Raw genomic sequence first — 22,082 nt, forward strand, 5'->3', positions numbered from 1 at the left:
ATTATTTGCATGCACCTCCTACCATCTCATTGTGATTTCTTCTTTCTCTTTGGATATAGAATGTCTTTTTTTGGTAGGCTCCAATCTTTATTGTTGGCTTTTCAGCAGTTAGTTGTGATTTCATTTTTCTTGTGGGAGAAGGTGAGCTCGAAGTCTGCTATTCTGTTTTTTTTTCTCTCTGAGCCTCTCCAGCTTATGTTCCAGAAAAGTGGTGGCAAACACTCTCAGAGCTGGGACCAGTTACCCAAAAGCCTCTGACCTCTACATTGTATAATTAGAATTCTTAACAGAATAAATGTAAATGTTCTTATGAAATTATAAATATATATGTTTATATATATAGTATACATAACCGCACATAGAATGCATGCTTCAAACATAATTGTATGGGCCAGTGTGTCTCAATAAACCTCAAAAAATGATGCTATCAGAACTAAACTTTAAATAGCTTTTTTTTTTTTGGACTGTATTTTAGGAATCTTGATGGTAGATAATTCTGGATTAAGCCTTGATAACACTTGGATCTTCTAATAAGCAACTTGTTTGAGAGTGGAGTCCTGAATTTCCAATTTGAGGAAGCAAATTGACAGAGTTTCCATTTAGCAAGCTTGGAAAATTTGTAAGACAATTAGTAACAATTTGTAAGACAAAGACCCAAATCTGTTTTGTTTAATGAGAAGCTTCATTGCTATTGAATCACAAAAGGCAAACAAGACACCTTCATGAAGAGAAAAGTGGTTATTAACAAAAATGTGGGAAATCACATAATATAAATCTCAGTAATTACTGTAATAAATTGCTATTTTTATGTAAAAGTTTATTCTGGAATACATTTAGATCTGCTGAAATGCTATTTTTCAATACCAAAAGCCAACATTGGTACATCATTATGAGCTAATATACAGACTCTATTCATATTCCACCATTTCTAATACTAACTTCTTTTCACCCTTAGGATCCAATTCTGAATAGCATATTATATTTAGTCATCTTGTTTCCCCAGTTTCTTATGCTTTGTGCTACTTTCTCAGTCTCTTCTAGTTGTTTGTGACATTGGCAGTTTGGAGGAGGCCTAATACTTTTTAGAATATCTCTATTTTGGGGAAAGATCTGGTGCTTTTTTTTTTAAAGATTTGATTGGATTCATTGTTTTTTTTTTTAAATTACTCAATGAATTTATTACATTTATAGTTGTACAATGATGATCAGTCCAATTTTAATAGGAATTCCATCCCACAACCCAGAGCATCCCCCCACCCCCAAACTGTCTACTTTGGAAACCATAAGTTTCTCAAAGTCTGTGAGTCAGTATCTGTTCTGCAAAGAAGTTCATTGTGTCCTTGTTTTAGATTCCACATGTCAGTGAAAGCATGTGATGTTGGTGTCTCATTGTATGGCTGACTTCACCTAACATGATAATTTCTAGGTCCATCCATGTTGCTAAAAATTCTGGTATTTCTTTCCTTTTAATGGCTGAGTAATATTCCATTGTGTATATGTACCACTTTATCCACTCCTCTGTTGATGGGCATTTAGGTTGTCTCCATGTCTTGGCTATTGTATCATGTAATGCAATGAACATTGGAGTACATGTGTCTTTTTGAGTCATGGTTTTCTCTGGATAGATGCCCAGGAGTGGGATTGCTGGATCAAATGGTAATTCTATTTTTAGTTTTCTGAGGAATCTCCATACTGTTTTTCATAGTGGTTGTACCAATTTACAATCACACCAACAGTTTAATAGGGTTCCTTTTTCTCCACACCCTATCCAGTACTTATTGTTTGTGGACTTTTTGATGATGGCCACTCTGGCCGCTTTGAGGTGGTACCTCATAGAGGTTTTGATTTGCATTTCTCTAATGATGAGTGATGTTGAACATCTTTTCATGTGATTTTTGGCCATCCATATGTCTTCTTTGGAGAATTGTCTGTTTAGATCTTCCTCCCATTTTTTGACGGGGTTATTTGTTTTTTTGGTACTGAGCTGTAGAAGTTGTTTATAAATTTTGGAGATTAATCCCTTGTCAGTTGCTTCATTTGCAAAGATTTTCTCCCATTCTGTGGGTTGTCTTTTCGTTTTGTTTAGGGTTTCCTTTGCTATGCAGAAACTTTTGCAGAAACTTTTAAGTTTAATTAGGTCCCATCTGTTTGTTTTTGTTTTTACTGTCATTACCCTAAGAGGTGGATGTGGGAAGAAGTTGCTGTCATTTATGTTGGAGAGTGTTTTACCTCTGTTTTCCTCTAAGAGTTTTATAGTATCTGGTCTTATATCTAGGTCTTTAATCCATTTGGAGTTTATTTTTGTGTATGGTGTTAGGGAGTGTTCTAATCTCATTCTTTTCCATGTGGCTGTCCAGTTTTCCCAGCACCACTTACTGAACAGGCTGTCTTTCCTCCACTGTACATTCTTGCCTCCTTTCTCATAGATTAGTTGACTATAGGTGCATGGGTTTAATTCTGGGCTTTCTGTCCTGTTCCACTGATCTATATGTCTGTCTTTGTGCCAGTACCATATGGTTTTGATGACCGTCTGAAGTCAGGGAGCCTGATTCCTCCAGCTCCATTTTTCCTTTTCAGGATGTCTTTGGCTATTCTGGGTCTTTTGTGCTTCCAAACAAACTTCAAAATATTTTGTTCAAGTTCTGTGAAAAATGTCCTTGGTAATTTGACAGGGATTGCATCGAATCTGTAGATTGCCTTGGGTAGTATAGCCATTTTGATAACATTGACTCTTCCAGTCCAAGAGCATGGTATGTCTTTCCATCTATGTGTGTCATCTTTGATTTCAGTGTCTTATAGTTTTCAGAGTACAGGTCTTTTGTCTCTTTAGGTAGGTTTACTCCTAGGTATTTTATTCTTTTGGATGTGATGGTAAATGGGATCACTTCCCTAATTTCTCTTTCTGATCTTTCATTGTTAGTATATAGAAATGCCATCGATTTCTGTGTATTAATTTTGTATCCTGCAACTTTGCCAAATTCATGGATGAGCTCTAACAGTTTTCTGGTAGAGTCTTTGGGATTCTCTAGATATAGGATCATGTCATCTGAAAATAGTGATAGTTTTACTTCTTCCTTTCCCATTTGGATTCCTTTGATCTCTTTTACGTCTCTGATAGCTGTGGCTAGGACTTCCAAAACTATGTTGAAGAGTAGTGGTGAGAGCGGACATCCTTGTCTTGTTCCTGATCTCAGTGGGAATTCTTTCAGCTTTTCACCATTGAGAATGATGTTAGCTGTGGGTTTGTCATATGTGAACTTTATTATGTTGAGGTAGGTTCCCTCTATGCCCACTTTCTGAAGCGTTTTTATCAGAAACGAGTGTTGGTTTTTGCCAAAGGCTTTTTCTGTGTCCATTGAGAGGACCACATGGTTTTTATTCTTCAATATATTAATGTGGTGTATCACAGTGATTGATTTGTGGATGTTGAAGAATCCTTGCATCCCTGGGATAAATCCCACTTGATCATGATGTACAATCCTTTTAATGTATTGTTGGATGCAGTTTGCTAGTATTTTGTGGAGGATTTTCACATCAATGCTCATCAGTGAAATTGGCCTGTAGTTTTCTTTTTTTGTGGAATCTTTGTCTGGTTTTGGTATCAGGGTGATGATGGCCTCATAGAATGAGTTTGGGAGTTTCCCTTCCTCTGCAATTTCTTGAAATAGTTTCAAGAGGAGAGGTATTAACTCTTCTCTAAATGTCTTATAGAATTCTCCTGTGAATCCATCTGGTCGTGGACTTGTGTTTGTTGGAAGTTTTTAAATCAAACTTTCAATTTAGTTCTTGTCATTTTTTTCTATTTCATCTTGGTTTAGTCTTGGAAGATTGTACTTTTCTGAGAATTTGTCTGTTTCTTCTAGATTTTGCATTTTGTTAGTGTATAGTTGCATATAGTAGTCTCTTATGATCCTTTGTATTTCTGTGATGTCCGCTGTTACTTCTCCTTTTTCATTTCAAATTTTATTGATTTGAGTCCTCTCTCTTTTTTTCTTGATAAGTCTGGCTAAAGATTTATCAATTTCATTGATCTTTTCAAAGAACCAGCTTTTTGTTTCTTGGATCTATTCTATGGTTTTCTTCATTTCTATTTCATTGATTTCTGCTCTGATCTTTATGATTTCTTTCCTTCTACTAACTTTAGGTCTTGTCTGTTCTCTCTCGAGCTGCTTTAGATGTAAAGTTAGCTTGTTTATTTGAGCTTTTTCTTGTTTCCTGAGGTGGGCTTGTATAAACTCCTCTTAGAATGGCTTTTGCTGCATCCCATAGGTTTTGGATTGTCGTATCTTTGTTGTCATTGTTTCTAGGTATTTTTTAATTTCCTCTTTTATTTCTTCAGTGATCCATTGGTTGTTGAGTCTCCACGTGTTTGTGTTTTTTGCAGTTTTTTTCTTGTTGTTGGATTTCCAGTCGTATAGCATTGTGGTCGGAAAAGATGCTTGATGTGATTTCAATTTTCTTAAAGTTACCAAGGTTTCATTTGTATCTCAGGATGTGATCAATCTTAGAGAATGTTCCATGTGCTCTTGAGAAGAATGTGTATTCTGCTGCTTTTGGATGGAATGTACTTTAAATATCTATTAAGTCCATCTGGTCTAACGCTTCATTTAGGGCCTGTGTTTCCTTATTGGTTTTCTGTCTGGATGATCTGTCCATTGCTGTAAATGGGGTGTTAAAGTCCCCCACTTTGATCATGTTATTGTCGATTTGTCCTTTTAAGGTTGTTAGCAGTTGCCTTATATATTGTGGTGAACCTGTGTTGGGTGCGTAGATATTTAAAATTGTTATATCTCTTCTTGGATTGATTCTTTGATCATTAGATAGTGACCTTCCTTGTCCCTTAAAATATTCTTCATTTTAAAGTCTATTTTGTCTGATATGAGTATTGCTACTCCAGCTTTCTTTTGATTCCCGTTTGCATGGAATATTTTCTTTCATCCCTAGAATTGAAGTGGGTCTCTTGAAGCCCGCATATCTATGGATCTTGTTTTTGTGTCCATTCAGCCAGTCTATGTCTTTTGGTTGGGGCGTTTAGTCCATTAACATTTAAGGTAATTATTGATATGTATGTTCTTATTGCCATTTTATGAATTGCTTTGGATTTGTTTTTGTTGCTCTTTTTTTCTTCCCTCTTCTCTTGTTCTCTCCTCTTCTGGTTTGATGACTATCTTTAGTGTTGTATTTGAGTTGATTTTTCTTATTTGTTCATGTATTAATTTTAGATTTTTGGTTTGCAGTTATTCTGAGGTTTTGATGTAAGAGTCTATATATATACGAGATTGTTTTAAGTTGTTGGTCTCTTAATTGCAAGTGCATCTCCAGTGTCCTGCATTTGTACCCACCTCTTCTCATGATTTCTGATTTTGGTGCATCATTGTGCATGGATAATTTCGTATCTTTACTGTATGTATACCCTTACTGGTGAGCTTTGTCATTTGTGGAATTTTTGTTTCCTGTTGCTGATCTTTTCTTTCCTGCCTAGAGAAGCTCCTTTAGTATTTGTTGTAAGGCTGGTTTAGTGTTGGCTGAATTCTCTCAGCGTTTGCTTATCTGTGAAGTTTTTGATTTCTCCTTCAAATCTGAATGAGAGCCCTGCTAGGTAAAGTAATCTTGGTTGGAGGTTTTTTCCTTTCATCACATTAAGTATATCATGCCACTCCCTTCTGGCCTGCAGAGTTTCTGCTGAAAAAATCTGCTGATAACCTTATCGGGGTTCCCTTGTGTGTTATTTGTTCCTTTTCCCTAGCTGCTTTCAAGATTTTCGCTTTGTCTTTAATTTCGGCCATTTAAATTAATATGTGTCTTGGGGTATTCCTCCTTGGGTTTATTTTATATGGTACTGGTTGTGCTTCCTGGATTTGAGTGAGTGGTTCCTTTCCCATGCTAGGGAAGTTTTCGGCTATTATCTCTTGGAATATTTTTTCTGTCCCCTTCTCTCTCTCTTCTCCTTCTGGCACCCCTGTAATATGGATGTTGGTACATTTAACATTGTCCCAGATTTCTCTGAGGCTCTCTTCATTTGTTTTCAATCTCTTTTTTCTTTTCTGTTCCACATCCATGATTTCCACTTATCTGTCCTCCACCTCACTTATTCATTCTTCTGCCTCCTGTATTCTGCTGTTAGCTGCTTCTAGTGAATTTTTTATTTCAGTTACTGTATTTCTCATCTCTTCTTGTTTAGGTTTTATATCTTGATATCTTGTATCTCTTTGCTCAGTGTTTCTTGTAAGTTATTCATCTTTGCCTCCAGTTTATTTCCAATGTCTTGCATTATTTTCAGCATCAACAGTCTAAAGTCTTTTTCCTGGAGGCTTAGAATCTCCTGATCACTTAGCTGTTTTTCTTGGGTTTGTTTGTTTTTTTTCTCCCTCATCTGAATTATAGTCCTCTGTCTTTTCATTTTTATAGGTTTTTGATGTGGTGACCTTTTTACAGATAATAGAGTTGTAGCTCTCTTACTTCTGGTGGCTTCCCCTGTTGTGGCTGAGGTTGGTCTGGGGGCTTGCTGTAGTCTTCCTGATGGGAGGGGCTGATGCCTGCCCACTAGTAGGTGGAGCTGATTCCTATCCCTCTGCTGGGTGGGGCTTTGCCTCTAGATGGGATTTGAGGCAGCTCTGTGCCTGGGGGGGTCTTTAGGCAGCCTATTTACTGATGGGTGGGGTTATGATCCCACTTGGTTTGTTGCTTGCCCTGGGGCTTCTCAGAGCTGATGGGTGGGGCCAGATTTTCCCCAAATGGCCACCTCCAGAGAAAGGCATGCTGCTGAATAGTCCCAAGAGCTTTACCTCCAATGTCCTTCCCCCACAACAAGCCACATTCACCCCTCTTTTCCCAGGAGGTCCTCCAAGAACTGAGGTCAGGTTTGACCCAGATTCTTACGGAGACTTTGCTTTGCCCTGGGACCCAGTGCACGTGAAAGTCTGTGTGTGTCTTTTAAGAATTGGGTCTCCGTTTCCCCCAGTCCCATGGAGCTCCTGCACACAAGCCCCACTGGCCTTCAATGTCAGATGCTCTCAGGGCTCTTTCTCCCAGTGCCAGATCCCCACACTTGGGAGTTTGATGTGGGACTCAGAACTCTCACTCCTGTAGGTGAGTCTCTGTGAACCAGTTACTTTCCAGTCTCTGGGGCTTCCCACCCAGGAGGTGTGGGGTTGCTTCTATCACATAATCGCCCCTCCTACCTCTTGATGTGGCCTCCTCTTTGTCTTCTGGAGTAGGATATCTTTTTGAAAGTTTCTGGTCCTTTGATGGAAGATTGCTCAGCATTTAGTTGTAGATTTTATTATTTTTAGGAGAGAGGTTGAGCTTCAGTCCTTCTATTCTGCCATCTTAATCCCATCTTTGCCCCCATTCACTTTCCATTTTCCTTATTATTTCAGTGTGACATAGTGGAAAGAAGTGAAGGCTACAGGTTTCACTCCATACAGTTTAGGGATCTTAAAGCACCATGAGCTTGCTTCTTTGGAAGCAGTAGAAAAAACTGAGTTTCCCTTCAGTCTTGTTTTAAACCAAACTCCTTAACCCTCCTGTGGCAGAGATTGCTCTATGGTTTTTGTTTTGTTTTGTTTTTCTCAGTTAATCTTTTTAAAACCTTTTTTATTTTAATGATTTTTATTTTTTCCATTATATTTGGTTTACAGTATTCTGTCAATTTCTACTGCACAGGAAAATGACCCAATCACACACATATATACATACTTTCTCACATAGTCCTCCATCATGTTCCATAAGTGACTAGATCTAGTTCCCTGTGCTATACAGCAGGATATCATTGCTTATCCACTCCAAATGCAGCAGTTTGCATCTATTACCCCAGATTCCCAGTCCATCCCACTCCCTCCCCCTCCCCCTTGGCAACCACAAGTCTGTTCTCTAAGTCCATGAGTTTCTTTTCTTCAGAATGGTTCATTTGTGGCATATATTAGATTCCAGATATGGGTTTATGGGTTTTTAGAAGAAAATCTCATCTATCACTGTTGCTGTTAACCAAGTTTCCAAGATTAAAGTAGTATTTTCCAGGTCTCTGTTATGTGGTTACTGTGTATCTATTTCAATGGTCTTATTGATTGGGCTGGACTTGGTGATTCCTATCCAATCACAAGGAGTGGGTGGAGTTAATTAAGGTCCACTGCCTATAAAGGGAATTATCTTTGTGACTTGATTTGCATTTATCTATTAGAAGGATTGGTCTCTTCCCTTATTTATTCAATATTGATAATAATATATAATGTGAAGGACTGAATTATATATGTATATAACTTTGTATTCTAATTCAATAATAACATATTAATTTTGTTCCTCAGAATATTTCAGCTTTGGCTACTGGAAATTCTTTCAGGTTGAGACAGGTATCTCTTTAATTTTTCCCAGTATTTTCTTTTTGGTGAATTTCTTATCTTTTTCCAGTATGAGATGCTCTGGGCTCCTATTTTCTCTGTTCCTGACTTAGAATCAACTCATTTTTTCCAAGTAGCTTTTTATTAGAGAATGACATTAGAAACTGTCATTTGTTTAGAAGTGAAACTTTATCTCATGAGGGAATTCTGGAGGTGTCTTTCAAATGTGTTTTTACTGTTATTGTTTTTGTCAAAATATGTGACTATTTCAGATGGAATAGAAAGTTTTTGTGCAAAGTGTAAATTACTGCATAAAGTAAGACTGCAGAGTTGGAAGTCCTATCTCTCAATCTTCCACAGAAACATTGCTATAACAATGTTGGTACCAGGACAGCTTGAAGAGAAACTTAGAATCTTTCTACTAAGAATCAGAAGCACCCTAGAGGAGCACAAACTGAGAGTAATCACATTTATAGGGGTAAAAAGAGCAGTTTTGGTTTACCCATGTCAGTCCCTCACCAAACCAATTTAGATTAGCAGCACCAAGATTAACACCTTGGCAAATGACTTCTCCCACGGAGAAAGGGAGTTTGATTGTAGTGTGTGCCTGGCTTCTTAGTCTCTCAGTACATTCTATATGCAGTCAGTTTCTGTCATGCCCTTTATTAAGTGTTGACTGCCTTGAAAACTGGGTCCCCCTAGATTACATAGAAACAAAGAAAAAGGAGGACACTGTATTTACAGCCAGTGCTTCAAGTTTGGAAATAGGTATAGAACTGAAGTTTTTCCTGCCCAGGAGAAGTATGGAAGCAAAATGACCTTGTCCTCAGTATCACAGATTATCCTTCATAGAGTTAGTTTCTGTCTCACCTCATAGGAAGCATTGCACGACCTGGGGCCAAGTCCCCCGAGATAGTCAGGAACAAAGAAAAGGGCAGCACCTGCCCTTTAAATCTGGTGCTGCTCTGCAAAATTGGGAGTAGCCACATATGTGATGTTTTTCCCTTCACAGGAAAGGAAGGAGGCACAAAGAATCTTGTCCTCCCCATTTCAGTGTGCCCTACATGAAATTATTTCTATCTGGTCTCATAAAATGGGCTAAACAATTAACAGAGCTGGGTTCTCTGGGAAGGTCAGGAACAACAACAACAGAAAAAAACTGGGTGTCCTCTTACAACCAGCACTGCTCAGCATGATTGAGAAAAAGTGGAAACCTGAGATTTCTTCAAGGAGGTAAGAAAGTAGGCTTTGCCCCGAGACTTACACTGCACTCCATGAAGTGTCAGTCTTTATCATGCCTCTTACTGAACACAGCTGTTTGATGATCTCTCCAACTATGTCCCCTAAAGCCTAGGAAAGGCAGCTCTTTTTCAAAGTGTACAGAAACAGTGCAAACCTGCAAGAAAAAAGAAAACACAATGCATTCAAAGGGAAAAACATCTCTATAAACCAATCTCAAAGATATAAACATCTGTGAAGTGCCTTTTCTATTTGTTTGATTATTAAATTTTAGATTGCACATAAAAGTGATACAATGTGCAGTATTATACATTTGTTTGGGTTACATCACTTAGCTTATCACCCCCAATGTTTATCCACATTGTTGAAATTGACAGAATTTCCTTCTTTCTCATGGCTGAATAAGATTTGATTGCATTACACACACACACATGCACACACACACACTCACACTCACATTTTACTGCTCCGTTTGATGGACAATAAATTTGATTGTTTCCATACCTGGACTGTTGTAAATAATGATACCTGTTCTTGATTTTTTTTTCCTTTTGATATATACCCAGAAGTAGGATGCTGGTATTTCTGGTTTACCGAGGAGCCTCCACACTGTTGTCCATAGTGGCTGTACTGGTTTGCATTCCCACATCCTCATCAGCATTTTTTTTCTCTGGTCTGTTCTATAATGGCCATTCTAACAGGTGTGAGGTGATATCCTTCAGTGATTTTGATTTCCATTTCCTTGATGATTATTGATATTGATCATGTACCTTATGATCAGTTGATATTCCAGTATCTGATGGCCATTTATTTGTCTTCTTTGGTAAAACGTCTACTCAAGTATTTTGCTTATTTTTAAACTGACTTAGTAATAATATCTTGCTACTGAGTTTTATGAGATCCATGTCTATGTTGGATATTAACCTCTTATTTAATGTGTGGTTTGCAAACTTCTTTCCTATTCAACAAGTTTGTCTTTAATTTTGTATTTCAAATGCTGAGTGGAAGCTTTTTAATTTGAGGCAGTCCTTCCTTTTTGTTTTGCTTTTGGGTCAAATCCAACAACAAAAAAATCATAGCCAAAACCCATGTCAAGGGTTTTATTATTCTTTTTCCTTTTTAGGGCACATGGAGGTTCCCAGGCTAGGGGTTGAATTGGAGCTGCAGCTGCTGGCCTTTTCCACAGCCACGGCAATGCCAGATCTGAGCAGCATCTGTGACCTACACCATAGCTCATGGCAATACCAGGTCCTTAATCCACTGAGTGAGATAAGGGATCGAGCCCACATCCTCATGGATAGTAGTTAGGTTTGTTAATTCTGTCCCATAATGGGAACTCCACCTCTTATGTTTTATACTAAGATTTTTACGGTTTCAAATATTGCATTCAAATTTTTAATCCATTTTTAGTTAGCTTTGGTATGTGGTACAAAAGAGGGGCCCAGTTTCATTTTTTTGCAAGTGACTTTCCAGTTTTCCCAACACTACTTCTAGAAGAAACTATCTCCCCACCCTACCCATATGTTCTTCTCTGCTTTGTCAAAAAAAAATTTTTTTTAAGGCCACACCCTTGTCATATAGAAATTCCTGGACAAGGAATCGAAACCGAGCCACAGCTGCAGCAATGCCAGATACTTCAACCCACTGCACCAGGCTAAGGATTGAAGCTGCACCTCCACAGAGACCCAAGCATCTGCAGTCAGATATTTAACCCACTGTGCCAAAGCAGGAACTCCAGTCAAAAGTTGATTGACTATATATGAATGGGTTTATTTCCAGGCAAAACCATTATTTTAAGGAGCTGAGTGACATAGAAGAGTATAAAGATAGAACCATGAATAAAATCAGAAAGACAGTGTACAAATAAAATGAGAAGTTCAACAAAGAAATGAAAACAAAAGAAGAAAATGTTGGAGCTGAAAATTGGAAAAATGAACTGAAACTCAATATAGGATCCCCAAAGCAGACTTGATCAGAAGACCATTTGATATTTGCTCAGAGCAAAATGAAAAACATTAATGAAAAAGTGTGGATTAAGTATAGAGGAATTAGAGACTCTTATCAAGTTAAACTATGCATGTATTATATAAGTTCCATAAAGAAAATGAGAAAGGTGCAGAAAACTTATTGAAATTGGAAATTCCCCCAAATTAGAATTCTCACCCCCTGGCCTAGCCCTAGCATCTCCATATCCAGCCCCAGGTCCTACTAAGGTGACAGTTGCTGGTGGCATACCCTGAGGAAATACATAACATGATCATGTCAGATCCATTTCTCCTGCCAAAGCTAATGGGCACAGGCAAACTATATAGGGATGCTCCAACACATGCACACCTTCTCAGGGCCACAATAAGTACCTGTTTTACCTAATTTCATAGGCAGATAAAGTGAAGTAAAGTGAGAAAACAGAGGAATTTGTTTCAATTTAAAAAGCAAGGAACCCCCCCCAAAACAACTAATGAAACAATTTATCAGATAAAGACTTCAAAACATTAGTAATGAGAATTCTAACAGAACTAGAAAAAAACAGATGAACACAATGCGAGATTTAACAAGGAATTAGAAAATGTGAAAAAGAACATCAAAACTGAAATATATGATAAGAGAAATGAAAAACATTAGGAGCCTTTCCTCTAAAATCCAGAACAAGCAAGGATGTGCACTCTTGCCACTTCGCTTTAACATATTATTGTGAGTTCAAGCCACAATCAGAGAAGAAAAGGCATCCAAATTGGAAAGGAAAAAGTAAAACTGTCACTAATAGCAAATGGCATGATGCTATACCTAGAAATAAACCAGAAAACTATTCAAGTATATAAATTCAGTAAAGTTGTAGGATATGAGATTAATATATAGACATCTTTTGCTGTTCTACACTGTTCTACATAAGGTACTATGAGAAAGAGAAAACAAAAAAATCCCATTTCAATTTACAAAAAAAGAATAAAATTAATAGGAATAAACTTAACCAAAGACATGAAGGACCTGTACTCTGAAAACTAATACACTGAGGAAGGAAATGGATGCTGATAAAAGGAATAGATATCTCATGCTCTTGGAAGAATTTATATTGTTGAAAAAGCCCTACTACCCAATGCAATTCCCACAAAGAAAAGATAATGAGAAGCGCCTGAACACCCAATGCATACAAGAATAAATGAAAAGGGAAATTTAAAAATATCTTAAAAGCAGAAACACAAAGTACCTAAGCATATGGAATACAGGAAAAACAATTCAAGGAGATATGTTTACAGTGATGAATGCGTACATAAAAACAGTTCTTGAGAGGGGATCAAGATGATGGAGTAGGAAGATTGTGAGTTCACCTCCTCCCATGGACACACCGAAATTACAACTACTTACAGAGAAATTATCTCTGAAAATGACCAGAAGACTAGCAATGAAAACTTTCCAGAACTAAAGATGTAAAGAAGGAGAAAGCATAAGGCAGGTGGGAGGATTAGAAACACAGTCTAGTTAGAACCCACACATCCAGCACAGTAATCCACAACTGGAAGACATCACAACTGTATAGCACCTCCACAAGGAGGGAGGAGAACCCAGGTTTCCTACACTGGGAAGAAAACACAGCAGGTCTGGCTTTGAAAACCTATAAGCCTTACTTTCAAGAGAGATGGAGGCTAAAGGAAACTGAGGCTGTGCTTTATAGGGCACAACAAAATCTCACGTGTTCCCAGTCCCTGTGCAGAGCCAATAGTTTGAAAAACACCTGGGTCAGACCCATTTTAATCTGAGAGAGCTTCCTGAAATGCAAGAAGCAGCTGGGACTCCCACTAGGAACTAAGACATTGGCAAGCAACATTTTAGAATCTTCTCCCTGTCTGATTAGTATCAGGGCCCTGCCCCATCTACCACCATGTCTACAGCACTGCTGTAGCACAAGGCCTCACAACCAGACACACAGGGGGTCTACCCTCCCCATCCGTGCCCCTGGAACACCACATAGCCCACCATACTGGAGAGCTGCCTTGCCTACAAGCACACCCATAGCAGTCACGTAATGCAGGGTCTCATAGCTACTTAGGCCAGGCTCCAACACTCCTATCGGCTTGTCCATAGTAGGTGGCCATACTGAAAAAGTGTTCAAGGTAATGATTTTAAAGATGCTCACCCAAGTCAGGAGAAGAATAAATAAACATAGAACTTAAACCAAGAGTAATAAAATGTAAAAAAGAACCGAACAAGGGGAGTTCCTGTCGTGGCTCAGTGGTTAACGAATCCGACTAGGAACCATGAGGTTGCAGGTTCGATCCCTGGCCTTGCTCAGTGGGTTAAGGATCTGGCATTGCTGTGAGCTGTGGTGTAGGTTGCAGATGCGGCTCGGATCCTGCATTGCTGTGGCTCTGGAGTAGGTCGGCGGCTATGGCTCCAATTTGACCCCTAGCCTGGGAACATCTACATGCCATGGGAGCAGCCCTAGAAAAGGCAAAAACACCAAAAAAAAAAAAAAAAAAAACTGAACATCTAAAAATACAATAACAGATTAAAACAAACACCAAACACACATGCGCACACACACACACTCAGAATGGAAGCAGCATTAGACTATGTGATACAGAAGAACATAGCAATGATCTGGAAGACAGAGGATTGAAAATTACCAAAGCTGAATGCAAAAAGAAAAAAGAATTAAGACAAGACGTAAAGGGACCTCATAGACAACATCAGGAATACTAACAGTAGCATTATAGGGGTCCCAGAAAGGGGAGAAAGAGGGAGAGGGGCAGAGAACTTGTTAGAAGATATAATGACTGACAACTTTCCTACATTGGAGAGGAAATAGACATCCAGGTCCAGGAAACAGTCCCAAACAACATGGAGGCAGACAGGCCCACACCAAGACACATCATAGTTTAAGTGTCAAAATTAAAGACAAAGAGGGATCATAGAAGCAGTGAAATAAAAATAATTATGTGCAAGGTATTCCCAAAGACTATCAGCTACATTTTCAGCAGACTTTACAGATCAGAAAGGAGTAACAGGATATATTCAATGAGTTAAAGGGAAAAAACCCACAAGAATATACAACCAGCAAGATTATGATTCAAAATTCAATGAGAGAGCAAGAATATCCCAGACTAGCAAAAGCTAAATGAATTCATCACGAATAAAAACAGCTTTATAAGAAATGTTGAAGGGGAGTTTTCACTGTGGCTCAGTGCTAATGAACCCGACTAGTATCCATGAGGTCATGGTTTGATCCCTGGCCTCGTTGAGTGGGTTAAAGTACCTGGCATTGCCATGAGCTGTGGTGTAGGTTGCAGATGCAGCTTGGATCTGGCATTACCATGGCTGTGGTGTAGGCCAGCAGCTGCAGATATGATTTGACCCCTAGCCTGGGAACTTCCATATGCTGCACCTGTGGTCCTTAAAAATGTTGGAACTGATTTAGGCAATATCATATGATATTTCTCTTCCACTGGCTTACTTAGAATGATAATTTCTAGGTCCATTCATGTTGCTGCAAATGGCATTATTTTCTTGCTTTTTTATAGCTGAGTAATGTTCCACTCTATATATGCACCAATCTTCTTTACCCATTTCTCTGCCAATGAACACTTAAATTTCTTCCATATCTTGTACATTTCAAATAGTGGTGCTGTGAACACTTGGGTGTGAACACTGTATCTTTTCAAATTATGTTTTTCTCTAGATATATGCCCAGGAGTGGGGTTGCAAGATGATATAGTGGCTCTGTTTTAATTTTTTAAAGAACCTCCATATTGTTCTCCATAGTGATTATACCAATTTACACTCCCACAACAGTGTAGGAGGGTTTTCTTTTCTCCACAACCTCTCCAGCATTTTATTATTTGTAGACTTTTTGTTGATGGCCATTCTGACCAGTGTGAGGTGATACCTCATTGTAGTTTTGATTTGTATTTCTCTAAAAATTAGCAACACTCAGCATCTTTTAATGTACCTATTGCCCATCTTTATATCTTTTAGAAAAATATCTTTTCCACTCATTTTTTGATTGGGTTTTTGTTGTTTTTGTTTTTTTGATATTGAGCTGTGTGACCTGGTTGTATATTTTGGAGAGTAATCCCCTGTCAGTCACATCATTTGCGAATATTTTTCCCCATTCTGTGGGTTGTCTTTTTGTTTATGGTTTCCTTTGCTGTGAAAAAGCTTGTAAGTTTAATCAGGTCCCATTTGTATATTTTCATCTTTATTTCCATTACTCTAGGAGATGGATCCAAAGAGATACTGCTATGATTTATGTCAAAGAGTGTTCTGCCTATGTTTTCCTCTAGGAGTTTTAGCAGATCCAGTCTTATATTAAGATCTTTAATCCATTTTGAGTTTACTTTTGTGTATGATGTTAGAGAATAATTCCATCCTTTTCCACGTAGCTGTCCAGTTTTCTCAAAACCACTCATTGAAGAGACTTTCTTTTCTCCATTGTATATTTTTGCCTTCTTTGTTGTAGATTAATTGACTATGTGGGTATATTTGGGGGCTTTTTATCCTTTTCCACTGACCTGTATATCTGTTTTTGTGCCAGTAACATACTGATTTGATGACTATAGTTTTGTAGTGTAGTCTGAAGTCAAGGAAGTTGATTCCTCTGGCTCCATTTTTCTTTCTCAAGATCGCTTTGGCTATTGGAGTCTTTTCTGTTTCAATACAAATTTTAAAATTTGTTCTGGTTTTTTGAAAATGCCATTGATAACTTCATAGGGAATGTATTGAATTTGTAGATTGCTTGAGTAGTAGTCATTTTGATAATACTGATTCTTCCAATCCAATAACACAGTATATCTTTCCATCTGTTTCTTTCTTTTTTCTTTTTTTTTTTTTTCCACCTCAAAAATGGAGTTCCCCAGGCAGGGATCAGATCTGAGCTGCATTTGCAACCTAAACCACAGCTGCAGCAATGCTGGATTCTTAACCCACTGTGCTGGGCCAGGTATCAAACCTGTGCCAAGATGCCTTTGATCCTGTTATGCCACAGTGGGAACTTCTGTTTGTTTCATTTTTTATTTCTTTAATCATTGTCTCATAGTTTCTGGAGTATAGGTCTTTTGCCTCCTCAGGTAGGTTTATTCCTAGGTATTTTATTCTTTTTGTTTCCTTAATTTCTGAGTTTTCAGTGTTAGTGTATAGAAATGCAAGATTTCTGTGTGTTAATTTTGTATCCTGCAAATTTAATGAATTCATCAATGAGCTATCATAGTTTTCCAGTAGAATCTTTAGGATATTCTATGTATAATACATGTTATTTTCAAAGAGTGACTGTTTTCTTCTTCTTTTGCAATTTGGGTTTCTTTTCTTTTTCTTCTTTGTTATGGCTAGCACTTCCAAAAATATGTTGATTAAAAGTGGCAAGAATAGACATCCTTGTTTTACTCCTGATCTTATAGGAAATGCTTTCAGCTTTTCACCATTGAGTTTGATGTTAGCTGTGGGATTGTCATATATGGCCTTTATTATGTTAAGGTAGCTTCCCTAGATGCCCATGTTCCTGAGAGGTTTTTTGTTTGTTTGTTTGTTTTTTGTCTTTTTAGGGCCGTACCCACAGCATATGGAGGTACCCAGGCTAGGAGTCTAATTGGAGCTGTTGCTGCCAGCCTAGGCCAGAGCCACAGCAACACAGGATCCAAGACGCATCTGCTCACCACAGCTCACGGCAACACCAGATCCTTAACCCACTGAGCGAGGCCAGGGATTGAACCCACAGCGTCATGGTTCCTAGTCAGATTCGTTTCCACTGTGTCATGACGGGAACTCCCTGAGAGTTTTTATCATAAATGAATATTGAAGTTTTTCCAAGAGCTTTTTCTCCAGGTAATTTTTAATTTCCTTCTTGATTTCCTCATTGACCCATTGGTTTTTTAGTAGCATGTTGTTTAGTCTCCATGTAGTAGGTTTTTTCTCATTTCTTTTCCTGTGGTTGATTTCTAGTTTCACACCATTGTGGTCAGAGAATATACTTGAAATAATTTCTATACTTTTAAATTTGTTGACATTAGCTTTGTACCCCAATATGTGATCAATTCTTGAGAATATTCCATGTGCACCTGAGAAGAATGTATATTCTGATTTTTTTGGATGTAATGTCCTGAAAATGTCAATTAAGTCTAACTTTTCTATTGTTTCCTTTAGGCTCTCTGTTGCTTTATCGATTTTCTGTCTAGAAGATCTGTCCACTGATGTGAGTGGGGTGTTAAAATCTCCTACTATGATTATATTCCCATCAATCTCTCCTTTTATGTCTGTTAGTATTTGTTGTAGGTATCTAGGTGCTCCTATATTAGGGACATGTATATTGATGACTGTAATATCTTCTTCTTGAATGTATCTTTTAACCATTAAATAGCATCCTTCTTTGTCTTTCTTTATGGACTTCATTTTAAAGTCTATTTTGTCTGATATGAGTATTGCTACCCCTGCTTTCCTGTCTTGTCCATTGGCATGAAATGTCTTTTCCCATCCCCTTCACTTTCAATCTATAGGTATACTTTGTCCTAAGGTGAGTTTCTTGTAGGCAGCAGATTGAAGGTTTTTGCTTTTTCATCCATTCTTCCACTCTGTGTCTTTTGATTGGAGCTCTCAGCCCATTGACATTTAAGGTGATTATTAATATTTATTTATTGCCATTTTAAGCCTTGTTTTTCAGTCAGTCAACTCTATGTGTTTCTCTCCTTCTTCTTCTTCTTTTTTTTTTTTTTTTTGGATGGATGGTTTCCATCTATTTTATACTTGAGTATTTTTCTTTTCAGTTTTTGTGAATATAATGCTTGGCTTTGATTTGTGGTTGCTCTGTTTTTTAAGTATGTTGACACCTTCCTATATCTGCCTTCTTTAGCCTGATAATCATATAGGCTCAAACGCATCATTAAGATAAAAAAAAGAATCTATTTTTATTACTTCCCTTACCCACATTGTGTGATTTTGATGTCTTCTTTTTTTTTTTTTATTAACATCTTCATGTTTGGGTCTGTAATGCTGGCTTATTTAAGTGACTCCTTTCAATTGTGGTTTCCTGCATCCTATTTCTTCTTTTTTTTTTTAATTTAGAGAAGCCCTTTAAGTATTTCTTTTAGAATGGGTTTTGTATTGCTGTACTCTTTCAGCTTTTTTTTTGTTGGAGAAATTCTTTATTTCCCCTTCTATTTTATTTTTTTTATTTTTATAATTTTTTTATTTTCCGACTGTACAGCAAGGGGGTCAGGTTATCCTTACATGTATACATTGCAATTACAGTTTTTTCCCCCACCCTTTCTTCTGTTGCAACATGAGTATCTAGACATAGTTCTCAATGCTACTCAGCAGGATCTCCTTGTAAATCTATTCTAGGTTGTGTCTGATAAGCCCAAGCTCCCGATCCCTCCCACTCCCTCCCCCTCCCATCAGGCAGCCACAAGTCTCTTCTCCAAGTCCATGATTTTCTTTTCTGAGGAGATGTTCATTTGTGCTGGATATTAGATTCCAGTTATAAGTGATATCATATGGTATTTGTCTTTGTCTTTCTGGCTCATTTCCCTCAGTATGAGATTCTCTAGTTCCATCCATGTTGCTGCAAATGGCATTATGTCATTCTTTTTTATGGCTGAGTAGTATTCCATTGTGTATATATACCACCTCTTCCGAATCCAATCATCTGTCGATGGACATTTGGGTTGTTTCCATGTCCTGGCTATTGTGAATAGTGCTGCAATGAACATGCGGGTGCATGTGTCTCTTTTAAGTAGAGTTTTGTCCGGATAGATGCCCAAGAGTGGGATTGCAGGGTCATATGGAAGTTCTATGTATAGATTTCTAAGGTATCTCCAAACTGTTCTCCATAGTGGCTGTACCAGTTTACATTCCCACGAGCAGTGCAGGAGGGTTCCCTTTTCTCCACAGCCCCTCCAGCACTTGTTATTTGTGGATTTATGAATGATGGCCATTCTGACTGGTGTGAGGTAGTATCTCATGGTAGTTTTGATTTGCATTTCTCTTATAATCAGCGATGTTGAGCATTTTTTCATGTGTCTGTTGGCCATCTGTATATCTTCCTTGGAGAACAGTCTATTCAGGTCTTTTGCCCATTTTTCCATTGATTGATTGGTTTTTTTGCTGTTGAATTGTATAAGTTGTTTATATATTCTAGAGATTAAGCCCTTGTCGGTTGCATCATTTGAAACTATTTTCTCCCATTCTGTAAGTTGTCTTTTTGTTTTCTTTTGGGTTTCCTTTGCTGTGCAAAAGCTTTTCAGTTTGATGAGGTCCCATGGGTTTATTTTTGCTCTAGTTTCTATTGCTTTGGGAGACTGACCTGAGAAAATATTCATGATGTTGATGTCAGAGAGTGTTTTGCCTATGTTTTCTTCTAGGAGTTGGATGGTGTCCTGTCGTATATTTAAGTCTTTCAGCCATTTGGAGTTTATTTTTGTGCATGGTGTGAGGGTGTGTTCTAGTTTCACTGCTTTGCATGCAGCTGTCCAGGTTTCCCAGCAATGCTTGCTGAATAGACTTTCTTTTTCCCATTTTATGTTCTTGCCTCCCTTGTCAAAGATTAACTGACCATAGGTGTCAGGGTTTATTTCCGGATTCTCTATTCTGTTCCATTGGTCTGTCTGTCTGTTTTGATACCAGCACCACACTGTTTTGATGACTGTGGCTTTGTAGTATTTCTTGAAGTCTGGGAGAGTTATGCCTCCTGCTTGGTTTTTGTTTCTCAGGATTGCTTTGGCGATTCTGGGTCTTTTGTGGTTCCATATAAATGTTTGGATTGTTTGTTTTAGTTCTGTGAAAAATGTCATGGGTAATTGGATAGGGATTGCATTGAATCTGTAGATTGCTTTGGGTAGGATGGCCATTTTTACAATATTGATTTTCCCAATCCAGGAACATGGAATATCTTTCCATTTCTTTACATCTTCTTTGATTTCTTTGATTAAAGTTTTATAGTTCTTGGCATATAGGTCCTTTACCTCCATGGTCAGGTGTATTCCGAGGTATTTGATTTTGTGAGGTACAATTTTAAAAGGTATCATATTTTTGTATTCCTTTTCTAATGTTTCATTGCTGGTATACAGAAATGCAACTGACTTCTGAATGTTAATCTTATATCCTGCTACTTTGCTGAATTTATTAATCAGTTCAAGGAGTTTTGGGGTTGAGTCCTTAGGGTTTTCTAGGTATAGTATCATGTCATCTGCATACAGTGACAGTTTGATCTCTTCTCTTCCTATATGGATGCCTTTTATTTCTTTTGTTTGTCTAATTGCTGTGGCCAGGACTTCCAAAACTATGTTGAAGAGCAGTGGTGAGAGTGGGCATCCCTGTCTTGTTCCAGATTTGAGTGGGAAGGCTTTCAGTTTTTCCCCATTGAGTATTATATTTGCTGTGGGTTTATCATAAATTGCTTTGATTATATTCAGGAATGTTCCCTCTATACCCACTTTGGCAAGGGTCTTGATCATGAATGGATGTTGGACTTTGTCAAATGCTTTTTCTGCGTCTATTGAGATGATCTGAGATGATCATCTGGTTTTTATTCTTCAATTTGTTAATGTGCTATATCCCACTGATTTGTGGATATTGAAAAATCCTTGTATCCCTAGAATAATTCCCATTTGATCATGGTGTTTGAATCGAATTTCATGTATTACTGACTTGGTTTGCTGCGATTTTGTTGAGGACTTTTGCATCTATGTTCATCACTTATTGGCGTATAATTCTCTTTTTTGTGGTATCTTTCTCTGGTTTTGGTGTCAGGGAGGTGGAAGCCTCACAGAATGAGCTTGGAAGTCTTCCTCTGCAATTTTTGAAGTAATTTCAGGATAGGTGTTAACTCTTCTCTAAGTGTTTGATAGAATTTGCCTGTGAAACCATCTGATCCTGGACTTTCGTTTGTTTGAAGTTTTAAAATCACACTCTCAATTTCAATACTTGTAATTGGTCTGTTCATTTTTTCTCTTTCTTCCTGGTTCAGCCTTGAAGATTGTACCTAAGAATTTTTCCATTTCCTCTAGGTTGTCCATTTTACTGGTGTATAGTTGCTCATAGTAGTCTCTTTAAAACCTTTGTATTTCTGTGGTATCAGTTATAACTTCTTTTTCATTTCTGATTTATTAATTCGTGCCCTCTCCCTTTTTTCTTGATGAGTCAAGCAAAAGGTTTATCAATTTGGTTTATCTTTTCAAAGAATCAGCATTTAGTCTCATTGATCTGTTGGGTTTTATTTTAGTCTCTATTTCATTTATTTCTGCTCTAACCTTTATGATTTATTTTCTGCTACTAACTTTGTGGTTTGTTCTTCTTTCTCTAGTTGCTGTAGGTATGTGGGATTTTGCTTCCTGGACCAGGGATTGAACCTGGGGCACAGCAGTGAAAGTACTGAATCCTAACCACTAGACTACCAGACAACTCCCATAGAGCTGGTTTAATGATGCTGAATTCTTTTAGCTTTTGCTTGTCTGTAAAGCTTTTGATTTTCTGTTGAATTTGAAGGAGTGCCTTGCTGGGTAAACTAGTCTTAGTTGTAGGTTTTTC

This window comes from Sus scrofa, chromosome 1 (genome assembly GCF_054392235.1).
Source record: "Sus scrofa isolate SSC_HxYL_T2T_F1_AM1 chromosome 1, Sscrofa_HxYL_maternal_Yorkshire_Landrace_v2.0, whole genome shotgun sequence".
NCBI lineage: Eukaryota > Metazoa > Chordata > Mammalia > Artiodactyla > Suidae > Sus > Sus scrofa.